This window comes from Coturnix japonica, chromosome 17 (assembly GCF_054131305.1).
Source record: "Coturnix japonica strain WE chromosome 17, WE-NBRP24, whole genome shotgun sequence".
In the NCBI taxonomy this organism is placed as follows: Eukaryota; Metazoa; Chordata; class Aves; order Galliformes; family Phasianidae; genus Coturnix; species Coturnix japonica.
In genome coordinates, this window is record NC_140679.1 from 14005217 (window position 1) to 14025092 (window position 19876).

Genomic DNA, 19876 nt, shown 5'->3' on the forward strand with positions numbered 1-19876 from the left:
AAGCCAGCTGCTAACATGGGGCTGGTGGCCGTAGGACCGCGATGCTGTGCACACTGCAGAGGAGCAATGAATGAATCTGAAACTGCCCTAGAGCCAGAGTGGGTTCCTGCTACCATGAAACCATCTGGGGAGCAGAACCAGAGGGGAAATCAGCCCCACACTGCTGGGAAATGAATGAAAAGAACACGGTCTCAATTATTATTATCCTTGTAGGGGGCTTTGTTCTGTTCACTTAGTGTCCCAATGCTATGAGTGAATTGGATTATTGCAGGCATTTTGGGAATGGAAACATTCCAGCCTTTGGAGTCCTACAGCAAAGGTTTGCCATTAGGAGCTGTAGTTGGCTTTACAAATTCCACAGCAAGGCTCTCATTCAATTCTATTGCTCTCCAGAGAACAACAATTTCATAAAGCATTTTTCATCTAGAGATCTCGGGGCAGTCTGGCAGGAAGGAGATGCCAGCCTGCTTCATGGAGGTGTGTGCACCACAGGTGGGATCTGGGGAGATGCTCTAGGGGTGCCACAAAGGCTCAGCCTTGTTTTGGGCTTCCTGCAGGCAATAGATCTTCAGCAGACCAAGGTCCACCAAAGGCGCAGCACAACATTGTGTGCCCACGTGTCACTGAGTGCACAGAGCTAAGAAGCAGAAGTGTGGAACTGTTCCCTTCCCAAGAACCCAAATTGGGGCGATCTGCCTGCAAAATGTGGATTTCCACTTACAAGGAATCTTAACATCATTGCTGTTAAGAGTTAAAACCAAAGCTCTTCTAAAAGCACGCCCTGCTAGATTCCTTGTGATTTTTACTTTGTTTTGCAGGAAGTTAAGGTAGGTTTGTGTTTCCCTCCCACCCCCTTTTTGTGCATAAGCAGTTCTTAAGATGTGAAATTTCCCTAAGAATCAGAGCCTGCTCCAGAGTGCCTGGGGAATTGCTGATGGCAGAAGCATTGAGCTGAACACACTTCGGATAGCACGAACGCCACAGATAAATCTGCCCACTTTTGTTCCTTCCTGTTCATCTCCAGCTCTCAGTGCTTCAACACCCCCTCCTACCCCCCAGCCTGGCATAGAAGCAAACTGACCTTCAAAAAGTTCTGGAGCAGAAAGCTGAGCATCCCTCTTTGTCTCCCCAAGTCTGAACCTATGCTTGCCCAAAGTCTAATTGCTCAACCATCAACTATGGCACACAGCAATACACAGAGCTGTAGAACAGAGGTGTGAGCTTTTAGGACCTACTGGGAAGTGAACTGAATTGCTGCCCACTGACAACAGCAACAACAGTCTCACTTAAAGCTCAGGCCATCGTTTTCTGAACCCCTTTAAGTTAAGCCCAACAGCACTGTTGATATTTCATTTTTAGTTATCCCTTCAGATGGCAAAGAAGGGTTTACAAAGTAGTTATTGCAAGTCTAAAATTATTCTCCCTTTTAAGATTTCTGAAAGTGCTTGCAGCTTTCTGCAAAAAGAAGAGAGAAACTGTCTATTTTCCAGCCATGGCACTGGTGTGAGGAACCCAGCAGTAAATACAATGGAGTTGTTTCACTCAGACCTTCTCAGAAGGGTACTTAAAGCATGAGTCTATGGGTGGCTGAAAGCTTACAGACTAACTGAAGCATAAGGCACAGCTTAACCTCCTCAACCTCTGTGCCCAGCACAGAATGTGCTGCCAACATCATAATCCCATCCAGCCCCGTCCGCTTCTTCCCTTGCCCCAGGACTTCATCCCCAACCTCTGCTACACAACACCCAACTGTGGGCAGTCTGGCTTTGAATGCTGCTTACCCACCTCCAAGACTCAGAGCAAATGCAATCACCTGCCTCCAAATCCCTGAGCCTGTGTGCCTCCTGAAGCCCAGCCATGTGTTACAAAAGCCTGATCCTCTCCCAATGCTGATGGACGGGTTCTGCACTCCCCTGCACTGTCCCTGCAGAGCATTGATGACAGTCTGCTGTCACAATGAGACTTGCAAATGGAGCTGCATTAAATCATCGCTCAGGTTTTCTCCAGCACAACAGAAAAAATGAAGTTTATGCATGAAACAGCCCCAACAAGATTTAATATAGGAGAAATACCAGCGCTGCATAGCGAAAATAAAACCCACAAGTAGGTTTCTTTTATTGCTGTTTTGTCCTCCAGAGTTATGAAGGGCTGATCAGGCAGTGAGACACTGGCATTGCTACGGGAAGGAAGGAACAGAGTGGGGACACATTGCTCCCAACCTTTCACAAGCAAAACCCCAGCTCTGTGCCCACATCACAGCTCTCAGGTTCTATAAGAGCACATTGGTCAGACACATGATGAACTTCTACATCTAATTGTACGTGCTCACAAACAGGCTGAGTGCCAGGACTTCTGTCTTTGCAGGACATCTTCTGAGAGGTCCCTGTGTGCTTTCTACCCATCATCTACCATGGAGACACTGTACTGTTTTTAATCTCCCATAATTTGGGGGCAGTCAGCAGACGGGGGAGGCTGAGCACTATGGGCAGCTTTTGCTACTGGACAATGTAATGTTTTTCTCTTGAGTGCAATCCCAGCATAACAGGTAGAATAAGAAAGGACAGGAACTTACAGCTTCCATATGCTGTATGGCAGTGACCAGCTGCACTGCTGGCAGCCCCAGTGCTTCTGGGCTATGAAGCAGCGTGTGCTTCCATCCCTTACTTTCATGCTGCATAGTTTCCAGAGCTAGAATGGAAATAACCACCTGAATTACAGGACTGGGGAGCTCAGTGACCACCATTCCAGCTCACAGCATGAGACAGCAACAGCCCCATGCAGACAGCTCACATCACTTGGGGCTGCTCCATCTAAAGCCCAGCCCCACAGCTACCAGGTCTAAGTAGTAACACCTCTTTGGTGACCTAACAGGTCTTTTCCAACCTCTATGATTCTCCAATCTCAGTGCCACAAACATAAACCACTTTGCTTCACTCCTTTTGTAGAAGGGATTAATGTCCTTTTTTCCAATAAAGTAATACATGCAAGTCTAAAATGGAGCAAAATCCATCCAGAGAGGTGGGGACAGAGGAGGAACCAGGAAAGGCAAGTCCTGGGTGTGTTCCTATCCTCACAGAGGTTTCTCTGTATTTCACTCAAGCATTTTGTCCTCCTGAAAGGCACTTACTATGGGATGGTTAACGAGGCAGATTAATTCATGCGGATCCTTGCAGCAGAGTGGGGCTGTCACCGCTGGGGAGAGAGGTTTCATTGTATTATTCCCCATTGGCAACACTGGCACTATACAGCAGATTGATGGCTAATAAAACCTTTCAGTAATACAGGGTCCTCCAGTTCCAGTTTTGAACCTTTGGCCCTTGCTCAAATCACCAGCAGATGCAAGCATTAATAAAACCAAACAGCACGTGGCTACTAAGGAGGCATATGGCTGGATGCTCAATAAAGGCAGTAAAACACAGGAGAGGGATCTTTACAGTCCGCTTTGACCTGATGGAATCATTCTTTCAGTAATGAAATTAGTCTTCACATGACGCAGCACACCTCGCATCAGTGAAGCACTTCCCAGAAATCTCAGAAGTTTTGGGCTGATGCTGCTCAGCAGCACATTTCTATTTGAAAACCATAAGTGAAATCACATATACGAGCCAATGGGGAGAAACCTCTTTGGGGTTCCCTGCACCAGGGGAGGCAGCTTCGAGCCATCAGCTGCCATAGGGACCAGCTCACTGCAAGGGAGTTTGCTGCTAATTAAATCCTCTGCTGATTATTTATAGCTCTCTATATACCGGCTCATTGATTTTAGAGGCCATGTTAGTTGTGTTTGCTACACGTCTGTCTGAGTGGTTGGATGGTGGTACACGAAGAACAAGTGAGTTGGTGTCAGGGTGATCTGCTACACAGATGCTCTGTGGTTGAAGGGCTGCCTTTGTGGCATAGTGAGGCAGAGGGAGGGATGCTGAGCAAAGCTCACTCAGTGCAACACCACAAGGTCAGCCCCACCAGCAGAAATGATGAAAAGAAAAAAGAAAATGATGGCATATCAATTGAAATTAGAAGGCAGCAGGTTTGAAAACAAGATGCTGTTCTCATGGAATGACAACAGGCTGCTGCAGGAAATGAGAGCAACACAACTGGAGAAGATGCACAGGGGAAGCAGGTTGGCTTTGTAGCTACTAAACCCTCACTGCTGTGTCAGTTATACCTGACCTTTGCATTCACAGTATATGCAAGAAAACAAATAGGTTCTTTCCCTCTGTTCCCCAGTTGTTTTGTGCTTAAAGGGAATAAAGTTTTGTTTCAATAATCAAACACAAAAGGTTCCCCGGGGGGTCGTTTAAGACTCCAAGATAGTTAAAAAGAACATTTACATGAATTAAAGAACAAGAAGTCACCAGTGATCTAAGCCTCTTTCTAGTGCTTAACTGGAGTCTGTAGGTGGGGGAAAAGCAAGACAGGTTGGTAGGAGGCACAGATGAAAATTAGGATGTTTCTTCCTCTTCACAGTGTGTTTCCCAAGCAGCAGCCAGGGGAACAAAACCTGTCCTTCAGCAGCCATGTGGTCACTTTATATCTCCATCTGTAATGAGACACAGAGGACAACAACTCTTCCCACAGCAGGTTATGCTTTGTCTGCTGCATGGTTCCTCCACTTCACAATAGGTGTAAAGCCCCCAATGTGTGGGAATACTCAGCTCCAAAATACATAGACATACACAGTGATGTACACAAAATGAAGTTTGTTCATGCCAGTTTTCAGGTTCGAGGTTTGGGTGCATCATCACCAGGACACACCTGAGCTCTGTCTGCATTTAAGAGCAGTGACAGATTAAAATGCGTGCTCTGAACAACAGAGCCCCATTTATAGATTAGAGGTGTTTGCTGGGAGGCTATGGGAAGGTACAGAGCAATGGAGGAAGGCCCCATGTCTAAGTCGCAGTTGTTAATTAACCTGAAAAATGCCACTAATTATTTCTCCTTGAGGCACGCATCTGAACACCAGGGACTACAAGCTCCTACCTACAAGAAAATTAACCATGCTGACAGTTCTCGTATCTCCAAACTCGTTTGATCCTTTACAAGATGCAGGAAGCCCCAGCACCCTGGGCATCTGATCGATGCACCCAAACCCCACTTCCACTTTGATCTCACACCAGGTCCCGATTCGTTTTTGAAATGTAAATAGTGCTTGTGAACACTTAATCGCCCCTTAAAGCCAAATCACAGGGGGAGACTAAGCTGCTCAAAGAGTAGAAAGCAGCTGAGCTCATCCTAGGCATTTGGTAAGGTCTGCATCCAGGTATTAAACCTTCCTACCTCTCCCCATCAGCCTAACTGGTGCTGTGGGTAGGGCAGAAAGGCCAGACCCCAAAGCACAGCAGTTTGCTCTCCAAGCAATTCACCAGTGCCCAACAGTTGGTGTGCATGGATCAAACATTGACTCAGATTACTGCCAGCCCCCAGACACAGGGCAAGATACACAACAGATAGAAGGAGCCCACCTATGTGCTGCTGGTTTCCACCTGACGCCTTTAATCCCAGTTTCAGCTTGTACCTCTGACCCAGGCATCCAGACATCTCCAGGGGTTGATAGAGAAGAACACACAATAGGTGAAAGCAGAGCTTGTCTTGAGGCCGTCAACCTCAGGAAAAAGCCTTAATGGAGGCTGAAAAGACCAACTCCTCATCATATAGAACAGCTACATCAACCCACATGTCAACACAGGCAATGATGCATGGTCTTAGAGGAGAAGAGTGCCTGTGTTAGCACACTAGTCTTTCTAGAGCTTCCCAAGCTTTGCCACAGGCTTCCAGGTTCACCCCACTCCTTCAATAGGAGGACCCTCTATCCTTACCAGTGCAATGAAATACCAGTACTACTTCTACAACTAGGAGGAAAAAGACTCATTAGGAAATGAGAGGTTCCCACTGTTTGGGAGAAAAGCTTATATTAAATGAGCAGCTTCAATAAGATAGGCAAGCTATAATGAGGCCATATATGCAAATACCATTTGGGATCATCTCTGAGAGCTGATGGAGCATAGCAGTGGCTGCTGCCCAGCCAGGCAGGACATTCAGCACCAGGTGGCCCTGATGGTAACTTCTGGCTCTGAATTTCATCTGTTACTGTCAGGTAAAGACCGAAAGAACAATAAATGGAGATCAGATTAAGGGGAGAAAGAAACTCACCAAAGATCATAACAGCTTCTGATGACATTTTAAGCTATTTTTTCTGTTCCATCCATGGTCTCTCTGCCCTTTTATGAGCGTTCAGCATGTCTGGGCTATATTTTCAAAACTGTGAGGTTTTGTTTGTTTTCCTTACTGGAAACGAAGGACATGTCAGGTCGTGATGAAATCATCACTCCTCACTTAAAGGACTGAAGTCCTTTATCCAGTACAATCAAAAAGCAAGGTACAGCCTGCCCCGACCTCCAGTCCCACAGATCTCCAGGAAACATCAGCATTTAGGGCTGTCTGTACTGCTTACCATAGCAGGAAGGAATGTACTCCTAGCAACAATATCTATTTATCGGTCCACCTGTCAGACAAACAAAGCAGTTGTATTAATCATCATCAACCAAACTCTTATCTGAAGCACAATCTTGGACCAAGCAATCTCCCCAGCACAATGCACGGCTGCTCTTGATTGGCCTGGTGTCAGAACAGCAGAAGGAAATGAAAACTTTGTTAGGTTGGAGGCCTGCTCCATCTCTTGGCATGGCTGATAGCAATGCACAGACCAGAGATATGGCTCGGGAGGAGGAAACTGTATCCTGGATTTATTCACACTGTGATTTGGGGAAGAAAGCTGCAGCGTCCCCATAACTTCCATCACAAGTGACTGCACAGCACTGCCTGAGGCTCATCTTTTTAGTGGTGGTCACTTACTGTTGGTCACAACAGCAGGTGGGATCTTGCAGCCTCTTCCACCACTCTATGGGGACAGCAGTGCAGAGGAGGCTCCAGTTTGGATGATGCACCAAAGACAGAGCAAAGAGCAAAGGGGCTGGGGGCACCTCCATGGGGAGATGACACAGTGCTGCTGTCTGTGCAGTGGATGGTGGTGGAGCCCCTGAGCACCAGGTCTTCCCCTTGAGATGAAAGTGACTGACAGCACTGGGAGAGCTCTTAATGTGTTTACAGTCAATGTTGCAGGAGATGCTACAGCTCATTTCTGTTCAGGCACCTTGTGCAGATGATGAATGTTCTTTAATAGCTGCAATATTTAGTGTTTAATGTAAAATCACTTACTGCTAATGCTTTGCACTTGCAAAGTTATGAAGCTCCATTTATGCCTGACTGCAGAGTTGACAAATCCACTCTAGTCCTCAGCTCAGATATCTGCATGGGGAAGGTAGAAGTGGGGAAAGCCTTCCCCAATTCCTCCTGCCTTTCATACTTTCCCCTAAGACGTTTCCTCCAAGCAGCCCCCAGCACAGCTGGGGTTCAGTCAGCAGCAGACTCTCTATTCCTTTTCATCCACATCCCCTCACTGGTGCTGCAGCATCAGCTGAGAACCACCTCCCACCCAGAGGAACCCAACTGTGCTGCTGAAATCTCTGCTTCTCTCTTCCCACCCTTCCCACAGTCACATTTGGTGCTCATCAAGACCTCAAAGGAGGGACAAGGGTATGGAGGTAGAAAAGGGGCACCTGCCTAAACCCCAGAACACATTCTGCTTTGGGGGAAGCTAAAGAGGAAAGGGCTGTGGGGTCACATGCTGACAGCCTGTGCTCCGTGCTGGCTCGTGGAGCTCTGTGATTGTAACAGGCACAATGTAATGCAGCTCAGCTCCTGGAGAGAGAACAACTATCATTTGTTGGAGGGATGCTTGCTTAAAGCCCAGGGACTAACGTCAAGAGTGCAGCAATCCACTCCCGTTACTGTCATTTATTTTGTGCTGCTGGTGGTTGCCTAGGGGGGAAAATAGACGGAGATTTGAAAGACAGCGCTAATTTAATTTGCCAGTATGAATAAAGATAAGACTGTAAAGCATGTTAATGAAGCTACAGTATCGCATAATTCACATGCGAGGGAAACACTGCCTTCCTCAGATCGTGATTGTCTTTTCCACATTCGAAACTGATTAAAACAGGATGAGGGCATTTCATTACACGCCCTCCCATGAAAGGCAATGTTCTTCCAGGGACACTGGGGCACATTTAGAAGATGCTGTAGGAGGAGAGATAGATGCCTATTGCCACGGTCGGTTAAATGTACAGATTCGAGTGCGTTCACTGTATCTGCATACATTACCTGCTCACACCTGTTTATCTTAGTTTTATGCCTCTGCATATTCTTTCTCACCCCCTGTCTCCTTAGTTTGTCAATTGAGAAAAGAAAATAGCCTAAAATGATGTTCAAACCCAGGGGGTGATCAATGCCCCCAGAAGGAGGCGAGCAAATGTAGAATAAGCACAATTCTCCATGGCAGATGAAGGACCTGGCTGGCTCCATAAGCACCCCGAGGGCTCCCATGCACACATCACCCCAAGCCATGGCTTTGGGAAGCACGTTTGGGTCCAGCTGTATCTGTGAAGGGGATTCTGTTCCTCCCAGATACTCAGCTTGTGTTTCTCGCTGAGATAAGCAAGAAAGCAGCTCCCAACCCAGTGCGGGAATAGCAAGCCAATGTCTGTAACTCAGAAAGTAAAAAGCATATTGTAATTAAAAATAATTACCTATCAAGCCCCCTTAATCTTGATTTAGCTTTGTGAGAGAGATGGATTTGCTGCTCTAGCCAATGGGGTGGAAAGAGAATTTAAGGGAATTTTAGACAAGGAGCAAATGCACTTTCATTGATATTTAGCACACAGGATGCTCAGTTTTAAGGCACTCTGCTGCCTTGCGCAGCATTGCCAACACAGTGACTCAACTCAAGGGATGGCTCTACATGAGTCACACACCCTGCACTGCCTCCAGCACTGGGATGTCTGCTTTGCCTTCTCTGAGGTTTCCTTTCATTGCCAAAATCGCCCAATTATCCTTGCCATTCCGCCTTAAAAACACACAAATAATAGTTGCTTACACGCTCCATCTGGTCAGAAGGGAAGTGTTGGCCCACTGCTCAACAGCACTGTGCTCTGACATGAGGACACCAGGACACTGGAACATGAGGACACGGGGACATGGGGAAGATATGGGGGCAAGGTTGCAACTCATTTCAACTCATCCATGTTCTCTATGGGACAGGGTACATGAAGGGGACCCAAGTGCTCACATCCCAGCAGCACAAGACATAACTACAAGCTTTTGGCCATTGAAGCCTTCATGGTTCAAATCAGGCTCCCAGAATCTCTGGGCAGGGCCAGGAAAGAGGAAGGCTGATAAGGCAAAGTGGTATTTACAGCGTATGTCATACATTTATCCCAGCTTTTTTTTTTCTTTTTTCAAGCAGCTTTTGGAAATCTCATCTCTCAGGATTTATTCTTCGCTCCGCTTCAGCTCTCTGTGCCATGGTCCCTCCCTTACTCTCTGCACTGCTGTATCTCCAACCAGGAGAGGGCTATGAATCCAGGAAATTCATGAACTCCCAGAAAGTTACGGCTCTTAAAAATATTCATTTGCAATGTGAAAAATGGTTTGACGTATATCTAAACCTAGGTGACTTTATGGAGCCATTACGGTGCAGGTTTGAATTGTAATGCCATATATCTGTCTGTAATTACTTGGTCTTCACTGTTGCTCAAACCTCCTGTTTTACACAGAAAAGTTAAAAGCAACAAAAGCAGTTTTGCTTTGCCAGACCTGTGCTGGGCAGCCAGGCCAAGTGCAGGAGGGGGACGAGGGGATTGCTGGGGTTAATTGGTTGAAATCAAGCAAAATGGGCTCAGTTTTGCAGCACAGAGAACTGCACAAAAGAAAGAATTGGAGTTCAGAAAATCATTAAGTATTTGAAACAATATCTATTGTCTGCTCTTTGTGTTTCCTTTGGTTGCTAAACCCTTATAAGTCTGCTTGAATGAAGCCAGGCTTTTTCCCACATCCATACAAGAAAGCTTTGAGTTAGAGCTTTTGGTCTGTTAAATGAGAGAAGAAATTCTCCTGTAATCAGACACCTTCAGGAGTGAGGGCTTTATGAAATGGGACTTAATAACCAAGCGTGGTTTGTAGCAGAAGGCCACTGCCAGCAGCCAGGCCCTATGCACAGAGCCCTCCCAATGAGGTGACTGATAGAAACCCACACCAGGTATCAGGTGGACATGGTGGGGATGCAGTGGGGTTGGGCTTGGTGATCACAGAGCTCTCCTCCAACCTCAGTGATTCTGTGATTCTATGCCAAGTTCTTTCAGCATTTGGCACAACCGCTGCTTGCCATCCCCTATGTGCTTCTAAAAGGCTTTTCTTCCCATTCCCAACTGGTGGTTTCAACCAGCTCCGTGTTCCTGCTGCTGGAGGTCAGACACTTTGGCCATTGTTTTGCTGCAACACCCTGCAAACTTTTCCATTGATTTTTTGCCAGTGTAAAGAAAAGCATCAGGCCTGAGAAAACAGAGCTCAGCACCACGTACTTCAAAAGCACCGCTCTTCCTTTCCTTCTGTCTCCATCATTTAGTTTGCAACACAGGCTGTTGGTCCAAGTCAAATCACACCTGGAATCCTGGCCACAAAAAATACCATCACATGGAACAAGTGGCTCAGCAGTGTTACAGTCTCTGGATGGAAACTTTACCAGCAAAAATGGACAGTGGTAAGAGCCAGCTCCAGCCAGCAGCGCCTGATGCTCCTCAACTGAGTAACTACAGCGGGCAGAAGCTTGAGACAAGATAGCTTCAGGATAAGTGACTGATTCATGCTGTAATGGAAAGTCTGAAGCTTTATATTTATAACTTACGACATGTAAGAGGAGAAAACGTATTTATTACCCTTTTTTTTTCCCCAGCTGCTGTCTCTGAGTATTGCTGGGGCTTATCAGAGAGATCTCACTTCCCAGCCCCAGCCTCCATCAGCCTCCCAATCTCAACCTGTCAGGCCAACATTATCTTTGTTCATTTGCAGAACAATTCTGCAGAGTTATTAAGAAGGAGCCTTGCCGTGATAATGCTTTTGTGCTTTGAGGCAGTAATCTGGAGTCACTGCAAAGAACAGCAGACAGACAAAGCCCTCAGCGCACGAACACAAACACGAGCTGCAAAGGAGCCAATACTAATTCTTCAGCTCCTTCTTTTTGTTTTAAATGTGCAAATTCTCTTTCTCCAGGAAATAATTTATAAGCCATGTTTCACTGAGAAGGTTCATAAAAAATACCATCCAGCCTTTCATCTGTCTACAGAGAAACCCAGCTACTTTACTATTGTAAAATTAAACTTAGGATAAATGAACCAAAGTTAATTGTGTAAGGAATGAGAAATAATGAAATGCCGCAAACTTCTCATTGGTAATTTTTTTTTAACTGCACTTTGCATATATTTGGTCAGATGGTGTCCATTACAGCAATAGGGAACGATCAGGACATAATCAGCTCTGGATCAAACATTACTGCCTCAAAAGTGGATAGGTCCTTTACAGATCAGGGCTGTTTCCAAGCACCAGACCCAGTTCTGCAGACCAAAACAACCCAATGGGGTGATTGAAGCCATTTCTCTCCCTTGCCTCATCCAAGATAGATGCTGAATCCCTGAATTCCCACACCAATATTGGTAGCTGTTCCTTAGGGAACAGATGATGATCTTCCTGTGAAATAAGGAGGTGATGCTTCTGGTTTTTCAGCCCTCTTTTCTGTTGTTTAGTTGCATGATAAGCTACTGGATGAAGCTGTGTTGAGCAAATGAAGATGCCCAGACAATGGTGACCCTAACCAGCTCCCACCACCACCACTGACACCACGTCAACACCCTCCCCAGTGTAGTCCAATGGCCCTATCCTCAGCTTCATGTATCTCACTGTCTTCAACAGGCTAAGCACCAAGGGTGGTGGTGAAGGTGCGTGTACAACCTCATCAAATTAAACACTCAGCTATAACCTACAACAAACAGCAGTCAGCTATATTCTGCTCTTAGGCACCCCTGAAAAGTCCCACCTTAACAGCACTGAAAAGCTTTTCAGGACAGCACACAATGGGATGCGATGCTGCAGCATTTCCACTCCCTCCCTGCTGTAGCAGCAGCACCGTGCTTGCTTGGAAACCTTGCTTCTCTTGCAGAGATCACTGCATCTATCTCAGGATAAGCACTCACTTAGAAGACATGTATAGGAAAGCTGTCCCCATATCTCAGTCTTTCTGTAGATTTCACAGCATATAAAAGCCTCTTATTCCTTGTATTCATCACCAAGAACAGAAGCTTTGAATTCTTTGATTCCTGTAAACTACCATTTATTAGAGACATTAAATGAAAGACAGTCAAAAGGAGAATGCAACAGAAAACTCCAGTGCTGGAAAGCCTGCTTCTACCTTGCTTTTCTCATTACTAGCACAAACAGCCTTTCAGAACTTCAAAGGTAAGCACTGCTATATAATAAGGCACATTGCAGGCAGAGAGATACAGGCAGATGTAAACGGAGCTAAATGGGAAGATATGTATTTGGAGATAAGTTACATCTCTGAATTCAAATCCCTATTTATCACCTCTGATAAGTTACTCGTGCATTGAAAGTCAGGACATGGTGAATGTTTGCCTCTCTCCCCCAAGAGATGCGTACACTGAGGCATTACCAAATCAACACTTCCAGCTGTACTGCAGCCCATCTCCAAAGCCCTCATGGCATGGCTGGCTGGCTCTGTGGGGCTGGGAAGACCCCCTGAGTTGTAATATCTCATGTTAGGGCCTAGAGCTGGGACAGCGAGAACTGCACTGGTGAAAAGATGATGGCATGCAAAAGAGTTTAAGCTACAGTGAAATGGAAGCATCAGTTCTCTTGTGCTGGAAGGTGAAAAGCAGGTCAGAAGGATGGTCCCAGAACCAAGAGTACAGTGAAGGAGGGAAGGTGGTGACCTCTGCACCCTGCAGCGAACAGCAGAGAACCACCAAATTCCTTGGAAAAGAAGTACCAACCAATGAGCCATGGACAGGAGCAGTGACCTGCCTCAGATCACTCTTATTCCTTTCCCTTTTACTCCATCATTATGGGATAAGGATTTTAAATAGCTGAAATGTAAAGGTCGGAACTCACTGCCAGGGTCCTTGGCTGAGAGTGAGGTTGGAGAGCAGGTGGACCTACACACTGCAGTGCTGTCTCCATTCTGCGATGCAGGGAGCAGCTCCAGCCTCCATTTTCAAGACCAATCTCAGTCTGGGCATCCCTGAATCCTCCTCCATCTATTTTTATTGACGTCTATCAAGCTGGGAGACATTAGTCATGTCATTAGACTGGCACGTCTAGAAGCAGGAACAAAACAGCCAAGACAATGAAAGTTCTCTCCCAATAAAAGTGTCTGACCTGGAGAGTTCTCCAGTAATAAGGCAAGAGCAAAAGCTTCCTGTGCAATTCTGGCTTTGAAGATGGCTCGTACATCTTTTCAGCTGATCTCTGCCACGTGCAGTGAAAGCTGTCAGAGGTTCAGAGGCAGCTTCTGCTGAAGCACTTCTGAGCGGCTCTTTGCAGCTCAGCAACGGATGCTCCTTTGAAGGTGAAACCTCGTTAAAATTAGAAGCAGCCCCAGCCACCGTGGTTCCTTTGTTTTGTTTTGTTTTGTTTTGTTTTGTTTCATCTGTGGAGAGCAGGGATGTAAAGGAAGCCAGGCACGTGTGAGCTTCGGGATTTTCCCACTCTTTCCCATGAAAGCCCCATCTGTGCAATGCAGCAGCATCGCACATTCAAAGGGGCAAGGGCCAAGGAGGGAGCAACAACAGTTGTTACAAAACCAAGCATCACTGAATGCTTCTGTCAAACATCACCCAGAAGCAGTGGGTTTCCTTGGAAACTACATCAATGCCAATAGGCACTGGGACTGGTCCATCAGGCACGTGTTTGTCCACCCCAGATCTGCTGGTGTCCAGTTCTATCCAAGTCCAACTCTCCAACAACCCAAGCAATAGGGCAGGGAACTGGGCAGGTGAGCACAACACACCTGAGGGCACAGCTGGGATGGTTTGAAGGGTCAGAAGGGTCTTCTGCAAATGACCTGTGCTGACACATAGAGCTCAGGGCTTGTTTTCTGCTCTCTGATGCAGGTAAAGGTTTCAGGGCTTGCATTTTAATCCTGGGTTCTAGAACTTAGGAGCTCCTACAGTGACTTCTGCATTTTCCATCCCAGCAGTGATTTGGACAGTCTGAACCTGTGCTCCTCTATACGGCCTGAGAGCACAGAGGTGACCACGCTTTGGAGTGACCTGATGTGCCCAGGGAGGCAGCAAGCACTGGGACCTGCTGCACAGATAGTTCCTATCTCACAGGCCTTTAGCCCCACAATTGAGGGCAAACAGAGATGCCCCATACCCAGCCCCACTGCGGCCCCATGCAAGTGGTGATGGCGAGCTGGATGGCTCTGATTCCTATACTTCAGCATCTTTCTCTTGCAAAGACAGCAATAATTCTCACATTACTACTGATACTACTGCTGCCACTATTACTACATTGCCTTAAGTCCTCTGTCACTCATCCCCTAGTCCAGCTGCATGCAATGGGGAGCAGAGCCTGCTGCTGTGTGTGGGGCTCAGGTAGGGCTGCTCCCCCTGTGTCCACCATGTGCTGCACGATAGGGATCTCATCTTGACTCTGAGCACAGCAGCAAAGCGAGTAATAACAATAACTTCTAGTCAGGGTTTTAATGGTAAAGCAAGCCTCTCTCTCTCTCTCTCTGAAGAATCCTTTAAATGTTCCTTTGCTCTTTATCTTTCGCTTCCTTTAAACTATGATGGAATTTAGGACTAATGAAAATGTGAGTCTGAGAGCATTTACTGGAAGCCAGCTGCTCTTGCTTTTTCATCTCTCTCTCTGGCCTGTCTCGTGATCTGCCTTTTCTGTGTCCACCCAGAGAAACTGAACACATTTTTCTAGTGGAAGCTCGGTGCTTAATCAGGGCTGGAGCAGGTTTGGGTCATCCATCTTCATGTGGACAACGAGGTCATAAAGTGGGCATTGCTTGCTTATTTTCCTTCCCAATATCTTTTTTTTCTGCAGCAAATGGTATTTTAATAAAACAGAGAGTATTTATTTTTATTTTTCTGGTCATTTTTAGAAATAAAGCATTGGGAGAAAATGAAAGCTTTAATGTGTTTTGCTTTTTCTGCACCAGACATTCAGCATCTGGCTTTGCTATGACCCTAAAAAGCTGGTGGGACACAAGGAAAAGACTGACACAATTTGCCACGATGGAGAACAAACCTCTCCCATGGTAACCTATCAGTGTCAGAAAAGATCCTTTGCAATGCTACCAGCTGGCAAACCCACACTGGGTGATCTTCTATTTTAAGGTCTCTTCCAAACCCCAGCCATACTATGATGCTCTGATTCACTGACCTTGTTTTTCTGCCTCTTTGCCCTCCTTCATTTGGTAGCACGGGACAGAAGTGGAGGATCTCTGCAGAGTGCTGCAAGGTATTCAACATGATCACACATCCAGCTGGTGCAGGCAACAGAAACCTTTGCCCTCGGCCTCCTGGTAGGTCACTACACAGTTCCTGCATTTCCTCAAATGTTTCCTATCATGAAGCTTTCCTTGCTCAGACTAGAGCTAACAAGGTTGGCAGTGGAGATCTGAATCAAGATCTAAACTGGGATGCATCATTCTGGCCTGGTCTGTGCAGCACCAGGCATGGCAGAGCAGAAATCCTACCCTGCAGCTGAGAGCCTCTGGCTTTCTAATGCCACTGTCTTCATTTAGTGCCAAACAGATGGAGAGAAGGAACCAAGTAACCACCAAAGTGATTTCACTGTCGGTGCAAGCAATAGGGTGCTGGAAAGGACAGCAGGTGCAGGAAAGCATTATCCCTTGGGCAGACAGCATTTATAGCACAGGCTATTTTGAGAAGAGGACAAAACTACTTAGAGATGTCCATATCTGAGCAACATTTATCATTTTCCTCCTTTTTTTCTTCCTTTTTCTGTTTTAAAAACAGCGGAAATATCAGTGTGGAGAGTGAGAGATGAGAGTTTTCAAGAAAATAAATGGCAGATCCTGATAAACTTGTAATAAAATTAGAGCACGGGTTATAGGAAAGACAAGTCCCCATTTAGTAATACGAACAAACCCGACATTGTGAATCGACGTGAAGAAGAGCCAGAGCAATTAGAATTTCAGGCTGTCACATAACAGGCTCACAGCAAATAGCAGTGCAGTGTGCCTGCTCTTTCATTAAGGACAAATTGTCAAATAGCTTCTGATGGAAACCTGCCCTGTCTGAGCGTGATCAGAGAGGAGCCGGGGAAGCACCGCTGCTGGCTGAACCACGGACATTAAAGCAGATGGAACAGGAATAGTTTGTGGCTTTTTTAGCAAAGAGCTCCTCGTGGTTGCACTTTTTCCTCCCATCTCTGAAACTGGTAAATGAAGGGATTTATTTCAAGGCAGAAACAGAAGCTGAGGTCCTGGTCTCAACCTTGGGCTCGCTGTCCCAAAGCTTTAGAGGTTTAGGGCTGGGATGAACCAAACAAAGCCCCAGGTGATGCTGTCCAGCTGGTGGCAGGGCTGGCCCCAGCCACTGCAGCACGGGCAGGACAGCAAATCCAAGGGACAGCCTCATGCATTTCCAGCTGCTGTCCTCACTGTCCTGTTTCATGGTTGCATCCATCCCTTGAACAACCTGCAAGGTCCCACCCTGCTATGCAGTGATCAGAGGAAACCTGATAACCGTCTGTCCACCTCTCTAATTACACTGATGTAATTAGGCAGCCCCCTCAGTCCAACACAGATTCAATTTTGCATAACATCAGCACTTGGCACTTTTCCTTGGCCACCTCCAAAGAGGTAATTACCACCAGGTGATTTGTGCAGTGCACCTCTGCCCTCTGCCCTGCATGAGCAGCACACACCCTGTAATTCAGATGGATAAATTGGGATTGGCTTTCTGGATTCACCAAGAATCTCTGTGCATACAGAGATGGCTAAAATGAGTCGCCCCAAATGCATTTAAGCCATGACAGAGCCAAAACGTGAAGCCTTGGCAGCTGGATTTTGAGCCAGCCTTTAAGATCCATTTTTGAGATGATTCTGGGGGTGTTGCACCATCTATGCTCCATCCCCAGCACCCCATGGGTTGGTGCAGCGCCCACCTCCAGCTGCAGCAGCCTTTGAATTCATCTCCTCCAAGGTGAAATTAAAATAGACAGAAACAATTACTGCAGGGAAAATGGAAGAGTTAATAAGGGGCTTTAACGTGCTGGTGAGACAGTTCTAGGGTTTGGTTTTTTTCCCCTTTGAGTCTCTGAAATTATCTCCAATGGTAGAAGTGGCTTTTAAAAAGAGTTATGCATGGAAGAGCCTGGGAATGGATGTTCTGATGGTCAGAACAAGGAATCTGGGAGGTGTTTGCATCTGGTCCAGCAGGAAGACAAGTGAGATGCCCAGGGCCAAGGGAAACCTCTCTGTGGCATCACTGGGTGCTGGACCAGGCACATACAGCTCTGTAATTTGCTTCTCCCATGCGTCAGAAAGATGGATGGTTCGCTGCCTACATGATGGTTTCTAGATATCCTTGTCTTGTCCCTTAATCAAACACTATATCAAGCCAACAGTCCGCATGCTTAATGTGACGGTGGCAATGTCTGACTGCTTCTCCCCATTCATAAGCCAGATCGTAATCTCCTCCCATCTGCAAACATAAAAATCCCACAGAGTTATTACACAAGTGATGCCACCATAAAATGCTCCCATGCCCTCCTCAGCTCCCCTTTCCTTTCTGCATTGCCATCAGTAGGACCGAGACATCCTCAACTCTGCAGCCTCTGCCACCCCCTGCCCTTCCAATGGCCATGCTGCAGTCAGGCACCCTGTGCCCCCAATTTCAGCTGGACTGAGGGCTCAGCCCCCCAGCATCCAGGCTGAGGGCAGGCACTGCCCCCTCCCTGGCTCTGCAATGTGTTTCCTCTTCATTTCTCTGTGCCTGGTATAAATCAGGGAGCCGGAGCATTTTTTATTTGGAGCATCTGCTAGAACAGCAATTAATCACTGTCAGGCTATCTGAAAATACCCATTAGTTTTTGTTTTACTCTTTACTACATAAGCAGAAGAGATACATCTCCATTCCAGACACCAATCCATGTTGCCAGAGCACACCTGGGAGCAGAAACTTACCAAAGGATCCCCAGAAATGAAGAGATGGAGTTTGGGTTCAGTTTGGCTGGAAATGGGACCAATTGGGAAAAAAGGGGGGGCTTTGATGGGAAGAAAAGGGAAGAAGCCCTGTGGCTCTATAAACAGATGTTAATGTCTAACAGGACCCATAATTGGAATTGGCTACAGAGCTTGGAGAAAATTATTTTTCCTTTGTTTGTTAGCTTTGAGCTCTTTAGGCAGTTAATTAAAAGACGTTCATGGAACATATCTTCTTCCAATTCAGGCACCCAGCCAATCAAAAGTGACCGTGAACTTGGCATCCCAGGGTTCTTGATTAATTTTCTCTCTGTGATTTAGAGCTGTGCACTGCTTCTAAAGTTAGAATTTTCTTTCACTAATTTCTAGGACTACGAACTCTGTCACAAAATCTAAAATACTCGAGCTCTGGGGCTTTTTTTAAGCTTTCATTGCATGCAGACAGTGCCATAAGCAAGGCTTCCAAAACGTTTTGCAACATGTAGTTCCTAAATTGCATATCCAATTCTGACAGTTCCTCCAACATGCAACGTATGGGGAAGCTCTGCAACCCTCCCCCAGGCTCAGCTCCATACAGCTACAAGCCAAACTGCCCTTAGAGAAGCCAGCAGATGTGACTGAAAGACAGAGAGGACACACAACAGTCACAGCTCTTTTTAGCAGAGCCATAGCTGCATTCAGTGGCTGCAACACAGAGTTTACATGACAAATATGTGCTCTTTCAGGATCACTGCGTGAATGTCTCAAGATCTCTGTGCTAATGCATGTAAATCTATCAATCCATTCATCTGTCAAACTGTCTATCAATCTATCTGCCTATCTACTTACCTATCTGCCTACCTATTTGCCTACCCACCCATCCACCCACCCATCCATCCATCCATCCATCCATCCATCCATCCATCCATCCATCCATCCATCCATCCATCTTCTATCTATGTGTCTGCACATGTGTTAGTGCTTATTGTCTGCTACTTAGTCTACATACAGCAAATTATAGTGGACTGATACTGGTGCATATAAGCGTGAAATCTGTGTGCACACTTAAGTTTTCATGCCTATGAGAATTGGCCCTATGGTTGTAAAAGGGGTTCCATGCAAACTCTGATTAAACTTCTATGAAGACACTTTAGCACAACAAATGAATCTGTGTTATTTATGCTCTCACACTGTGAGAGGGAAGTCCATGTCCCCACTGCAGAGCTCTACTGTTGCCATGACCAGATCTTTCCCTACCAGCTCAGCCTTTGCTTTTCTACCCCTCGATCACCAACAAAACACTAAGAAAACCAAACCCAAATATTTACACCAAGCCCAAATAATACCTTGGGTTTTTCCAGCAAGCATTCCTCAAAATCCTCAAAACAAGCCCTTAATGAATCACTTCATTTCATTGAGCTCTTTAACTGGGATCACTTCTTTACTTAAAGTTTTAGCATTTGCTACTGTCCCTCAGGTCATTTTGCTTTTAGAGAAGCAGCCTGCTAGGAAGTTAATTATGTAAAACTAGCAATTAATTTCTCACAGGCATGACAAATATTTGACTTAAAAGATGTATTTCCCCTTTGGTGAGCTGCAGCCCATCAGTGCGGTGTTAGCTGCAGTGGTACATGCCAGGGAATGAAAAGCCATGCTGGGAAATTAAGGTCCTCGTTTCACTTTTAAGACCTTCCTGCTAAAGTTCTACTGCTTCTTGTCCACATTCATGAACAGAGAGTGCAAAGA

General features: G+C 46.2%; 1 long non-coding RNA gene across 2 annotated transcripts in view; it reads right to left on the minus strand.

Moving 5' to 3' along the window:
- The window catches only part of LOC107323855 (uncharacterized), a 192553-nt gene that overhangs the window by 94905 nt on the left and 77772 nt on the right, over positions 1–19876 (minus strand). Inside the window, exon 1 of one of the 2 annotated variants that reach the window (XR_001559358.3) lies at positions 6148–6320. The exons of the other annotated variant lie outside the window; for it this stretch is intronic. This is a non-coding gene — a long non-coding RNA (uncharacterized LOC107323855). Of the gene's footprint in view, positions 1–6147; positions 6321–19876 lie in introns of those variants that run through there. 2 annotated transcript variants of the gene reach the window in all.